The following is a 12,412-nucleotide window of genomic DNA, read 5'->3' as shown; positions in this document are numbered from 1 at the left end:
CTTACAGTTAAATGTTATGAACTTTACTTGTGCTAACAAAGAAGGCCTCTAATTTAGCAAGGCCGCAGCTAGAACTGAATGTCTGCCAATTACTATGGAATAGTTACGTTAGTAGAATGATCTCATGTCTGCTGTATAGCCACTCTATTGTTTGATTTTTGAACTTGTCCAAACTTGCACTAACAAAATGTTGCTTCTCTCGAGGAAATGTTCGTAGTTTGAAATTGTATCTACAGTATTGTAACTGTTGACAGGAATTGTATGGGAAAGTAGTGTTCTGGTGGATATGGATTACAAAACCTCCGATGTCAGACAGAAAGACTCAAGAATTGATTCTTATTGTATTGAATGCCTGCACGCAAACTAAGATGAACCAATCATCGAAAATTAGCATTTTATTTAATATCTCTAATATGTTGTAAATCTGTAATCGGACAATTGTCATCACAAGACGTTTATGACCAATGACAATGTAAGATGGTTTCAATTTAACCGCACTACACTTGGGGTTTAGAGCCATTATTCCGAGATTCATCCTGTCACTTTAACTCTCTGTCATTTTGACATTTGCCAGTTTGTCTTCTGACATCCTGGTACTCTATTATTATGAGTTGATTTCTTATGTTCCCTGCAATGATGCTGGGGCTTACTTTTGCGCTTGATTCTTAAAGACAAAATCGCTTCTGCTGTCTGCCTTAAATACTAAATCTGATGGTTCAGAATACTTAGGGGTATATTTATACTCTGTTTGCACCGAATTGACGCACATTCGGCGCAAACACTGCCCCATATTTATACTTTGACGTCCAACGCAGCGGGTGTCAAAGTTCCACCATGTGCGCCATTTTTTAGAAGGGTGAACCTGCCTTGCGCTAATTATATGCAAGGTAGGCGTTCCCTTCTAAAAAATGACTTTAAGGCCTGTGCCCCATATTTATACTGTGACGTCATTTTGACGCACAGGAGGGGGCAGGCCTTAAAAAACGGCGCCCAGCCTGATGGGTGCCGTTTTTTAACGCCTGGGTCAGGGCAGGCGTTAAGGTACCTGTGGGCTCAGAAGGAGCCCAGAGGTGCCCTCCAATGCCCCCAGGGACACCCCTGCCCCCCTTGCCCACCCCAGGAGGACCCCCCAAGGATGGAGGGACCCATCCCAGGGAAGTTAAGGTAAGTGCAGGTAAGTGTATTTTTTCGATTTGTTTTTGTGGCATAGGGGGGCCTGATTTGTGCCCCCCTACATGCCACTATGCCCAATGACCATGCCCAGGGGACATACGTCCCCTGGGCATGGCCATTGGGCAAGGGGGCATGACTCCTGTATTGCTAAGACAGGAGTCATTTCAATGGGGGTTGGGCGTCAAAAAATATGGCGCAAATCGGGTTGAGGCCAAAATTTTGCCTCAGCCTGACTTGCCCCATTTTTTGACGCCCAAGCTCCATTTTCCCCTACGCCGGCACTGCCTGGTGTGAGTCATTTTTTTTTACGCACACCAGTCCACAGCGCCGGCTAACGTCATCCAATAAATAAGGCGCCCGCATGGCGCTTTGGAATGGCGTTAGCCGGCGTTAAAATTTTTGACACACAACTGCGTTGGCGCAGTTGTGCGTCAAAAAGTATAAATATGGCCCTTAGAGTCCAAATTCTGAACTGTCCCCCTTTCCCAAATTCCCTTGTCCTGATGCTGATTGTCCCTCTGATGAAGAACCTTCTGCTTGCTGACCCTTAAAGAGAGGTATTAATAGTCTTGAAAATGCTGTATTGCTGTTTTGTCTTTTGTTTTTCAGGTACCAACTGCTGCTTTTGATAGTGCCCTAGTAAGTAGGTTTTCAAATTTATTTTACTTTAACTTTTGCGTGAAGCCCAACATGCTAATGCTAATCTGGAGTTATAGAGTTTTTAACTTTTGTTTGTTTGATAGGACAAGCTTGACATCCTTCAATTGCTGATCAAATGTATATTATTAGCAATGTGCAATTACTGTTGCTATTGATCTGTACCATTGCTGTTGAATCCATAGTAATAGTTGCTTTGATAAAATTAAGATTCTTTAGATGTTTTGGTCAACCTGTGTTGCTACTTTACTTGTATCACGCGATTTTGAGACTAACTTACATAACCTTAACCTGTTTAATATAGAGAAATAAACATTTTATTTGATACTAAAGGTGTGGTTATTTGTGACCAAATGGGTCATGGTGTGTAAAGTTACTGACTTTAATAAATTGTATTGTTTATTTGGTTATATTTATTTGATGTGTGGGGTTGATGGTGTGATCATCTTAAGCGAGTCAAATGGTTCGTCGACCTAAGGGCGCATACCCCTTATTAGTTATCAGTAACTAAACAAAAAGGTGACACGTGCTAACAGCTGCGTACCTCACCTAATAAAGTAGCTTTTTGCTCTTGTAGCAGCCTGTCATTTACACGCTGTCTCGCCCGATAGCAGTTTTGTGCACAACCCAGCCTCTTTCGAGGGCTCCTCAAGTGTCATCTTTATGTGAAATAAGTCTGTGGATGGGCCTTGGAAGTTGCTGCCCTTGGTTCTAGTCCCACTTTTGGCATTAGGCCCTAGAAATCTGTGATTTCTGAAAAATGACTGTATCATCTCAAATTGCAAATATGTAAAAATACGGATTAGTGGAACTGCCCAAAACACATCCCCCTCATATCCTGGTATCACTTGGACCCTGCAAACGCCATCTGTTGCATCCACATTGTCGCCTCATCAAGGGTAGTAAGCGCTATATAAATGTAATTACATAACTTCCTGTTCATTGTGTTCATCCACATTAAATGGTGTTCTCTACAAAGCCCTGGCTTCAACTCCTTGGAGTCACTTACTTTTAAAGATCATGCTATTTTGGTAGTCAATATTCTGGCATTGACATTTTTGTTGCACAATATTTAGAAACCAATATTCTAGAAGTATACTTATCTGCGGTCCTCAAGTGCCAAGAAATGGTTAGCCTCTAAACTGATCTGGCCTATTCTGCTAACATTGACCACTGTTGCCCTGGTGATATTGAGGAGCTGAAACTGATGAGAGTGTAATGCTTTTGCATTGCCCCCGCTTTGAGCAACAGCTCCTATGGGAGCACCCTCATCGTTCATTCTTTTCAGACAAAATAACACTTACCAAATGCTGTATTCAAAAAATCTAGAAAGAAAAGCATCTAGATTAGTGTAAGAACTACACATTCTCTACCCTTGAGTCTCCCTGTGACAACCTTTCCTGGGATAATAATTCCCGTATTTTGTTTTATTGAAACAATCTTTCCAGATCCTTGCACTAATAGGCCTTTTACAGTTGGGCGATCTTTGTCAGGGATCATGTCTCTTACTATTTCACCAGATCATGGTTTAAGAGTTGAGTTATATTGAGGGTTAAACCACGCCAAAATGGGAAATGACAGGGACATATGTAAAACATCGTATTGCAGTAACACAGTAATCAAATACAATTGTTGACTAGCATAAAAAAATGGGCTTATGCTTCATGATATACATTCTGGGGGCACCCCCCTGGCCATGTAAGCAAATTCTTCAGACTTGTCAAATTTGTTCTTGTCTCAAGCCCATACGGGGAAGCCGTGTCTGAATGCCAGTAGCGGGGATATCTCTTTTAACAATTAGCATACCCAAAGCCACCATATATTGTGTGCCCTGGCAGCCTTCCTGTTCATCCATCAAGCCTAGGATTGCCATCTTGCAGTTGAGTGTATCAGGCCTGCCTTCAATTTTTTAGTCACTATGTTGTGTACCTCACACCAGTATCGTTGGATGACATGGCGATCCCAGATTATGTGAAAGAATGTGGCCAGCTCCACACCCCACCTAAGACAATTGAGTTTGGTCCCCTTCTTCATCTTTCAAAATGTATTTCAAATGAATACGCTGCAGTTGCATGTACAGTGAGGACTCGGGGTCATTTTTGCTTCACTCTAGTCTTCATCCTCCAGGCATCTCATGTCTTGTTCCCACCCTTCTTTTGGATTTGTTAGGCAGTCTGCAGAGTTAGCAACCATCGATCTATAAATTTGGTAAACTCCCTCTCCAAATAAAGGCTCAACAATGTGACCTCAACTCCAGGGTACTAAATTCAGGTAACTCACCCTAACCACCCCTGTGGGCCTTGAGTGCAGGATGCACCTCTAATTAGCGATAACATTGTTATCTATGAAGATTGTATTCTGTTGTCAGCTGCCTAAAGAATCAAATGTAGTCGCTCTCCCCAACATCTGCCAATTTTGAGATGCTAGTGAGGGCCCAGGGACCAAGCCCTTTGGTCCCACCGTATATGTCTGAGTCAGTTGCCTCATCAGAGTGGGGTCTCTACAGTCTGGATCCCCTCCCATTCTATCCATCTAAAGCGCACTGTGCCAACACAGCCATGTAGCTGGAGAAGATCCAGCTGTCTCACCGGGCCATAAAGCAAATTGAGCATCCTCTACTGTTCCTGGCATTCTAGCTCCGACCGAACACAGGGGTCATTACAATTTGCAAAGAACATGTCATTAATGGGGACCAGTTGACTGTCCCAGTAATATCATAGGACATCCTCCGGACCCAATCCCCCATCATATAGAGATTGACACATTTATGAAATGCGATGCAAGTCAATTTACCACCCCATTGGGAGGCTGCAATTGCGGTAGTGGCTGGGATAAACTTAGATTTGTCATGTGGAAAATTCTGTAGCACATAAAGGAGGCGGGGGAGGGAAGTAATTTCAAGTAGAGCTCCTCTGCCAGCCACATCAATGGGGAGGAAGCCCCTGCCTCCATGTCCTTTCTGCCTCGGCGGAACAACAGCACTACATTTAAATCCAAGACTTTCTGTTTAATGCGTGACCTGTGCATGTCCAGATATTTAAATGGTCTGTTTCACTTTGAAAGTTGGTTAAGGCCTGACGTCTACTGTGATTGCCCGCCACTAGCACATAAAAGATTTTTCCCAATTGTCCATCAGGCTTGCGGCATAACCATACACCTATATCATGTGCATTAATTTAATTAGGGAATCTAGAATATTGGCATAAAGCGAGACCACAAGCTACGTGTACCATCTGAACTCAATAAATAATGCAATTCACCTGATCCATTGTGCTAGTGGTTCGATTTCAGAGCGAACAGCAGGGGAAAGAGGGGCCAACCCTGCCTCATTCCCGTATGTATGCTCAAGGGAAGGTGAAATTGTCAGGAAATTGTTTCATTCAGTCTTACCTGCGCCCAGTGATCAGCATACAAAATCTGGATATACTTCCGAAGGGAGAGCCAAAGTTCATGCCCCTCAACATCTGAAACATGAAGGGCTGATGGAGCGGGTCAAAGGCGTCTTAAAGTCCACAATGACCAGGGCCATGGGTTTCTTTGATGCCTTCGATTGGATAAGAGCTATATTCAGATACCAAAAGCAGTGACATGTTTCATGCTCCTGGAATCTCTTTTTTGAAGGAGGAGTTGATGCTCTGTATCAACTGTTAAGCATTGATAATAGAAACATTTGCGATAAAAATAGTCACGAAGGCTCTGGTGGCTCAGTAGACTAATGCATCCACTTCGGAATCTTGTTTAACCTTATGGCCACAGGTTCATAGCTGGGTGGATCCACTCAGCCTTTTATCTGAGGTTGACAGAATGAGTACCATTGAGCTTGGTAAAAATAAAAGTCTGTGATTCAGTGCAAAGATGTCCCCAGAGGTGAATGTGCACTTTACGTAAAGAGACAATGTTACATATACACAACAAACCTAGTGAGGGCAGGTCACAATACTGCATTGTTCTTCACTTGGATAATGTCACTACATTTCACTTCTTGAACAAACTCAGAAAATATGGTTAATAAAAGTGATGGTTCATGTGCAAACTCCTATGACTTCTATCCAGAGAAGTCTCCCACTTTCCAATTCGTTTGCCTGCAAAGCCTTAAAAAAGCCTTCAGCGGGCTGGCAGGTTTTATGTTTTTTAGCATCCTTGAGCTCCTTTGGATGTTGATCTTCTTGCCTCTTGACTGAATAACTATTTGAACAAGTCTTTGTGATGATGTCTAAATCCAGAAGCCTCCGTTGTTGATCTCTTTCTTCAGGATGGCTAACTTTTGGGGTATAATTTCTTTCTTACTTTCAGATGGCACACCCCTAACTATGAACTGGTACTATGACACCAGCTTTCACATCTGCCTGGCCTGTTTTCTGGGAGCATACAAATTGTCAAACCCCTCTACCTAAAGCTTATCAGCTTATCTATGAATACTGAGCTCTCCCCACTAGACAACAGTATAAAACTGCACAGTAATTTTAGTTATGCTGGTGCCTGGATGGGAACCAAGACCCCTGTAGTGCTACTCTTTTTCGAGGTAATTAACTTTTAAACTGAAAATTGTAGGAAAGATCTTTATTATTGTACTGTATAAATATATATATATATATATATATATATATATATATATGCACAACAAGACACTTGTTGTGCATGGAAAGTTTCCAGGTGATCCATTACGTGGGGGCTGAGAAAAAGGAGGGGGTCGAAAAAACTGCATTTCCCATGTTAATCCCCATAGACTCTTTAGACAGTCCTGCAGCCCGAACCACTGGACGGAATGGCACTAAATTCGGCAGAAGGGTAGCTATTGGTCTGCAGATCGCCCTTTTTGTTATTTGTTGTAAATTCATTCAGTTGTTGTTGAGATATTTAAAGAAAATCAAAATCATATATTTGGGCAGAGTCTAAGCATGGATCTCATGGTGAGATTTGAATGGCTGTCAGCAGTTCAAACAGGAAGTGCTGGTAGCCATCTTGGGACCAATTTACTTAATAACACCCACTGACATGCATTGTAGTTAATTGCAGGTTTTGATGGTCACAAAAAGGAGAATGTATAAAGGGTGATAACAAAGTTTAGGTACAATATAAATACTTTGTTGATCATATCATACTCATTTTAGGAATTGTGATGTGTTCTAAGGTGATTTTATCTTGCTGGAATTTTATGAATCATGTTCGAGAGAAAAGTGCTTTCTCAAGATTTTCCCGTAGAGGTGATGTAAGGTGCCCCAGAAGCTAGAATGAAAGCATATTTTCTGTAAATTCACACTGTCTGTCTCTGCCATATGAGAATGACATCTGACATTCTCAATCAAACATTTACTTCCAACAAGAGCAACTAGTTCATTCCCTCGTGTTCTACTGCAGTCTCCCAGAGTGTTCTAAAGAACAACTAGAACATTAATAGTTTTACTTATGACAAAAGTGTGGCACACATCACACTGGTAAAACTTAAAACATTTAATTTAGAAAGGAACAAAGTAAGGGGTTCGTTTTGTTATAGAAATTATGGTTAGTGCAGTAGAAAGAAAAAATATGACATGGTTTGAGTGAGTTCTTAAATATCTTTCTCTTCTATTTCATTAAACATTCTGACATGAAGACTGAGACATGCACTGTCAACACCAGCAGTAGACTGCCAGTTAACTCCCCTGTGATCAGCAGCTTAAGGTGTTCCAATGAGCAACTAGAGTGCTAACATTCTGAATTTATGGCAAAAATGTGGAACCTCTGAATGCCATCTTGATGGACTTGAAGTGGGAAACTGAAAGCATTTTCTATTGAGGATACTGCAGTAAATAAGGAAATTAGGGAGCTTCATACCAAACACGCCTCCCAAGAAGGCCACCAAAAAAAAACAAAAAGAGCCCGGATGTAGCACACATATCATACAAATGCAGCCCCAGTATAGGAAAATGACATAAGTGTGCATAACACGTAATTTTGTAGTTTTTTGCAGTTTTATATAGAGCAGACTTGACCAGAAGGCTTTACATGAGCATCAGTCACATTACGCAAGGACACATTCATTTTGATATATAAAGATAGCAAATATTTTAAAAGTGCTTTGTCACTGTTTGAGATCTCAGAAAATATGTCCTAATTTTAGTTTTTTAGAGCTTTAACCATATTTTTCTATGGGAATTAGACCGTCTCATGTTTATATTTTCTAAAGGAAATGCTTTAGGTATTACAGTTTTGATTGCATTAAGATGACATCCGGCATGCCACACTTTTGTAATAAAATATAGAATGTTAGCAATCTAATTGTTCATTAGAATACCGTGGGGATGCAGAGGTCGGAGGCAAGGGCTCAGATAACTGAGGGCAGGGAGGAGGGTGCAGAGGCAACAAGTTGACCATGCTGGGCAGGTGGGAGGGGGAGTTGCAGAACAAAGAACCATCCAGGGCAGGGGAAAGGGGGAGGCAGTGGCAGCAAAATGTAGTGAGGTAAGGCCGGATTCCTCTGTAAGGTTCAGACATTAAGTTTATTTCTAGCGACACAACCCAGCGTCCTGCCATATCCAAGAGAGACTTCATCTGTCTTCTCTGGAATGTCCGGACACTGCCATTCTCAAGAACACAGAATACAGCGAATCATAACACAAACCAACCATGCAGGACAGGCAGGAGAGGCTGTGGCAATATAGCAAACCATTGAGGGCAGAAGAAAGTGGCAGTGGCAGTATAATCATACATGCCAACACACCCGATTCAGGCAGGAGACTCCCTATGTTCTTAAGCCCAAAGAGGCTTTATTGTAGCTGCCTCCTGCATAACATATCCTCTTTTTCAATGTAAGTCAATGAGGAAAATCAGTTCCTCAGCTTTTTCAAAATCTTGCTCTTACCAAGTTCAAAATGTGGTACATTGGATCACAGAGGGCAGGAGCAATGGGGTAGGGACATGGACTCATATAACAGAGAGCAGGAGGGAGGTGGGACGGGGCACAAAACTGAACTTACAATGCAAGCGTCAGGGGTTGCAGCGGCACAATACACCACCCAGGGCAAATGGGACAGCAGTGCAGCAGAACGGACCATGCAATAGGGAGGGGACAGGGCCATGCACATGGACAACAGAGAGCTGAGGGTAAGAGGTAAGGGCGGTAAGCTGGCAGGAGGGACAGTTGCAGCCTAACGACCCATGAAGGGCAGGAGGGAGGGGGCTGGTGCATGGACTCAGAGGGTAAGGAGGAGGTGGATTGGTCAGCAATCATACTGTTCAAGGCAGGAGGGAGAAATACTACCACACAGGGCTGTAATGAGAGAGCAGGGGCATAGGCTTAGACAATGGATGGCAAGGAGGATGGGAGGAAGGTGCAGCCAGTTTGGTTGGGGGTAGTACAATGCCAGGCCAGGCCCTGCTTCCAACCCCTCTCCCATCCCTACCATGCTTTGCGATGGGCATCTTAATGTTAAAAAACCCTAGAAATTCACTGAAAAATCAAAGGTTACAGGGACTTTATAGTTAGGAAATAGAATAATAAAAAATTCGAAATTCACACTAAAAGAAAGAAGGTTACAGGTGCGTTATAGTTAGGTTCAGATTTTACACGCACAAACCCATAGAAATTCAGCTGCTATAATCAGAGTAATTTTAAGTAACTATAACTCATGCCCTAAGATAACTACACCTCACGCTCTCGCCATGCACTGCTAATTACCCCAGTTATTATATCATTCATGATATCTTCTTTGACATCATTGACAATATCACTGTCATGCACCAATTCCTCCAAATTATAGAAGAGTGCTCGGACAACAAAAATTGTAGTCACATATATTCTTTAATTACAGATGCCTCCTCACACAACATGTTTCAGCTGTAGCCTTGTTCACGTGATATGAGTGGATAGCTGGATCCACGCTCGGACCGCCACCATTAGTGCAGCTTTTGGTTTCCGGCGTTTGGTATTGGAAGTTATATATATATATATATATATATATATATATATATATATATATCTATAGAGAGAGAGAGAGAGAGAGATATAGATATTTTTTCACTTAAAAACCCAAAACTCCAAAGGGATGTTATAGTTAGGTCCACATTTTAAATGTACAATAACAAAGAAATTGACCTGTTATAGTTAGTTATTTCAAGTAACTATAACTCGTTCCCTAAGGTAACTATAACTCTTGTCCCGCCATGCACAGTTTTGTCTTCAATAATTTTACTACAAGCATTATAATTATATTATCAATGATGTTATCAAAGATGTCATGAGTGCTGTAATATGTGGGACACTTAGCAGTGGATGGTTATGGCAAGGGTTATAGTTACCTTAGGGCACGAGTGACATGTGAGCATAACTATAACGTCCCTGTAACCTTTGTTTTTTTAATTGATTTTTTTTGTTTTTTATTCTATTTCCTAACTATAACGTCCCTTTATAACCTTTTTTTTTTTCAGTCAATTTTTATTTTATTTTTTTACGTAAAGTAATTTTAATTACCTTATGTTAATCTAACCCCCTGACCCTGTGGCCAAGCCCCAATATCCACCCAATTCCGCACCATGCACGGCTTTCGGCCAACCGTCCTATAACCACCCAACTCTGTGCCACGCACGGCCTTTGGCCACGTGGAGCAAGGGTTTGGCCACAGGACCTGAGGCCAAACTTCTATAACCATCCAACCCTACTCCACGCACATATATATAAAAAATTGCTAGAGGTCGTGTCTGGGTGTGAGACTGGGCGACAGAGAATGTGTCTGGGCGTTAGAGTTTGTGTCTGGGTGTGAAAGTGTTTGTCCCAGTTTTTGAGTGTGTGCAGTTTGTGAATATAAAAATATATATATACATATTCACTTAAAAAAACAAAGGTTACAGGGACATTATAGTTAGGCTTATACTCTAAATGTACAAAACCATAGAAATTCAGCGGTTATAGAGTTCTCTCAAGTAACTATAACTTGTGCCCTAAGGTAACTATAACTTGTGTCCAACACTTCCTTGTTGAAGTGTTGGCAGCCAATCAGATCTCAGCACGAGATCAGGAGGGTTTGTGGAACCTTCTCTTCACTATATATAAAATTTTGGATATTGTAATTTCTCAAAAACGACTAAACAGATATACACAAAATAAGAACAAGGCCACTTTCTGGATCAAGAGCTACCTTTCTGTCAAATTTGGTATAATTCTATCCAATAGCTCGGCCGCTATTCCTGTTAAAAATTCCTATGGAAAATTGCATAGGGAAAAGTGTTTTGGCTTCACCCCCTTTTTCTTGGCCCCGCTTGCCCGGTTAACCCCCAAAGTTTCCAGAGAGACGCTGAAGTGAATGTTGTATTTTCTTGGAACATTTTGTGAAGGTTCATCAAAGCGCGCCAAAGTTGTCAGCAAAACAAAAAACACTGTTTCGATAGAAACTAGGTCCTAACTACAACTACCTACTTGGTGTCCACTTGGTAATATGTATATACACCTACACACACACATAAAAATTTTAATATACAACTTAGAACAGAAAAAAGGAAAAAATTAAATTACATATAATAATATCAACTTCACTTAATACAAAAAAATACTATAATAAAATCATTACTTGTTTATTACATTTCAATTAATACATTAAAACAATACATTTTAAGTAATAAACATCTCAGAAACAAATTCCCACAAACACCACTGAGTAAATTACTTTATTTAAGCAATGATAAATATGAAAATCGTTTGGCATACTTAATTTACAATTATTAAATTACATATCAATATAAATTACTATAAAACTATAGTATATTTTTATTTTCTTAGTAACGTACTCACTTAAAAAATTAAACAATCTTAAAAGATGCATGTTTAATAAACATATAAAAGCAGCTAAAATACATATTTAAATAAATAAAACACTGCAGCAATTACTCAAAAAATAATATACATAATTAATAATCAAATAATGTTTTATCAAAAATAGGATCAAATTAAAATACAATTAATTTAATGCAACTACGCACTCTATTCTCCTACAAACACAGCAACCCACATCAAAATATAACTTAAATAAATCAGTATTAAACTATTCAAATAATGAACACTCAACTAAACGTATTTAACAATTAAAAACAGATTAACAGTAATGTATTTTTGTATAACTAAATTAACTCCCTGATCTTATACCCCTACAAACCCAACAACCCAATACTAATGTATAACTTAAATAAATAGGTAATCAGCTATTTACATATCAATAAATTATATAATTTATTAACAATTACAAACTAATTACCAATTTTAGTATAACTTAATTACCTTTCTACCCTATACCCCTACAAACCCAGCAAATCTCCTACTAAAATATTACTTAAAAAGTAATAATAAAACTAATTTAATAATTAAAATGTACATTTGAAATTCAAAATACAATATAGCCATTTCAATTTCATAATTTAGTAATCATTTAAAAAATAATTATCAACAAAAATGAATTACCAATAAATTAAACATATTTCTAATTTAAATAACTTCCTGCTCTGTCCACATACAAAACCAACAACTCTCTACAATACTCAAAATCACTTGTAACACTAAAAGAACCCCTAAAGCACTTAAAATTACAAACTCTATTTTTAAAGATTAATAACAATT

The sequence above is a fragment of the Pleurodeles waltl genome, chromosome 3_1 (genome assembly GCF_031143425.1).
Source record: "Pleurodeles waltl isolate 20211129_DDA chromosome 3_1, aPleWal1.hap1.20221129, whole genome shotgun sequence".
NCBI classification, from domain to species: Eukaryota; Metazoa; Chordata; class Amphibia; order Caudata; family Salamandridae; genus Pleurodeles; species Pleurodeles waltl.
This window is presented reverse-complemented; position numbering follows the sequence as displayed.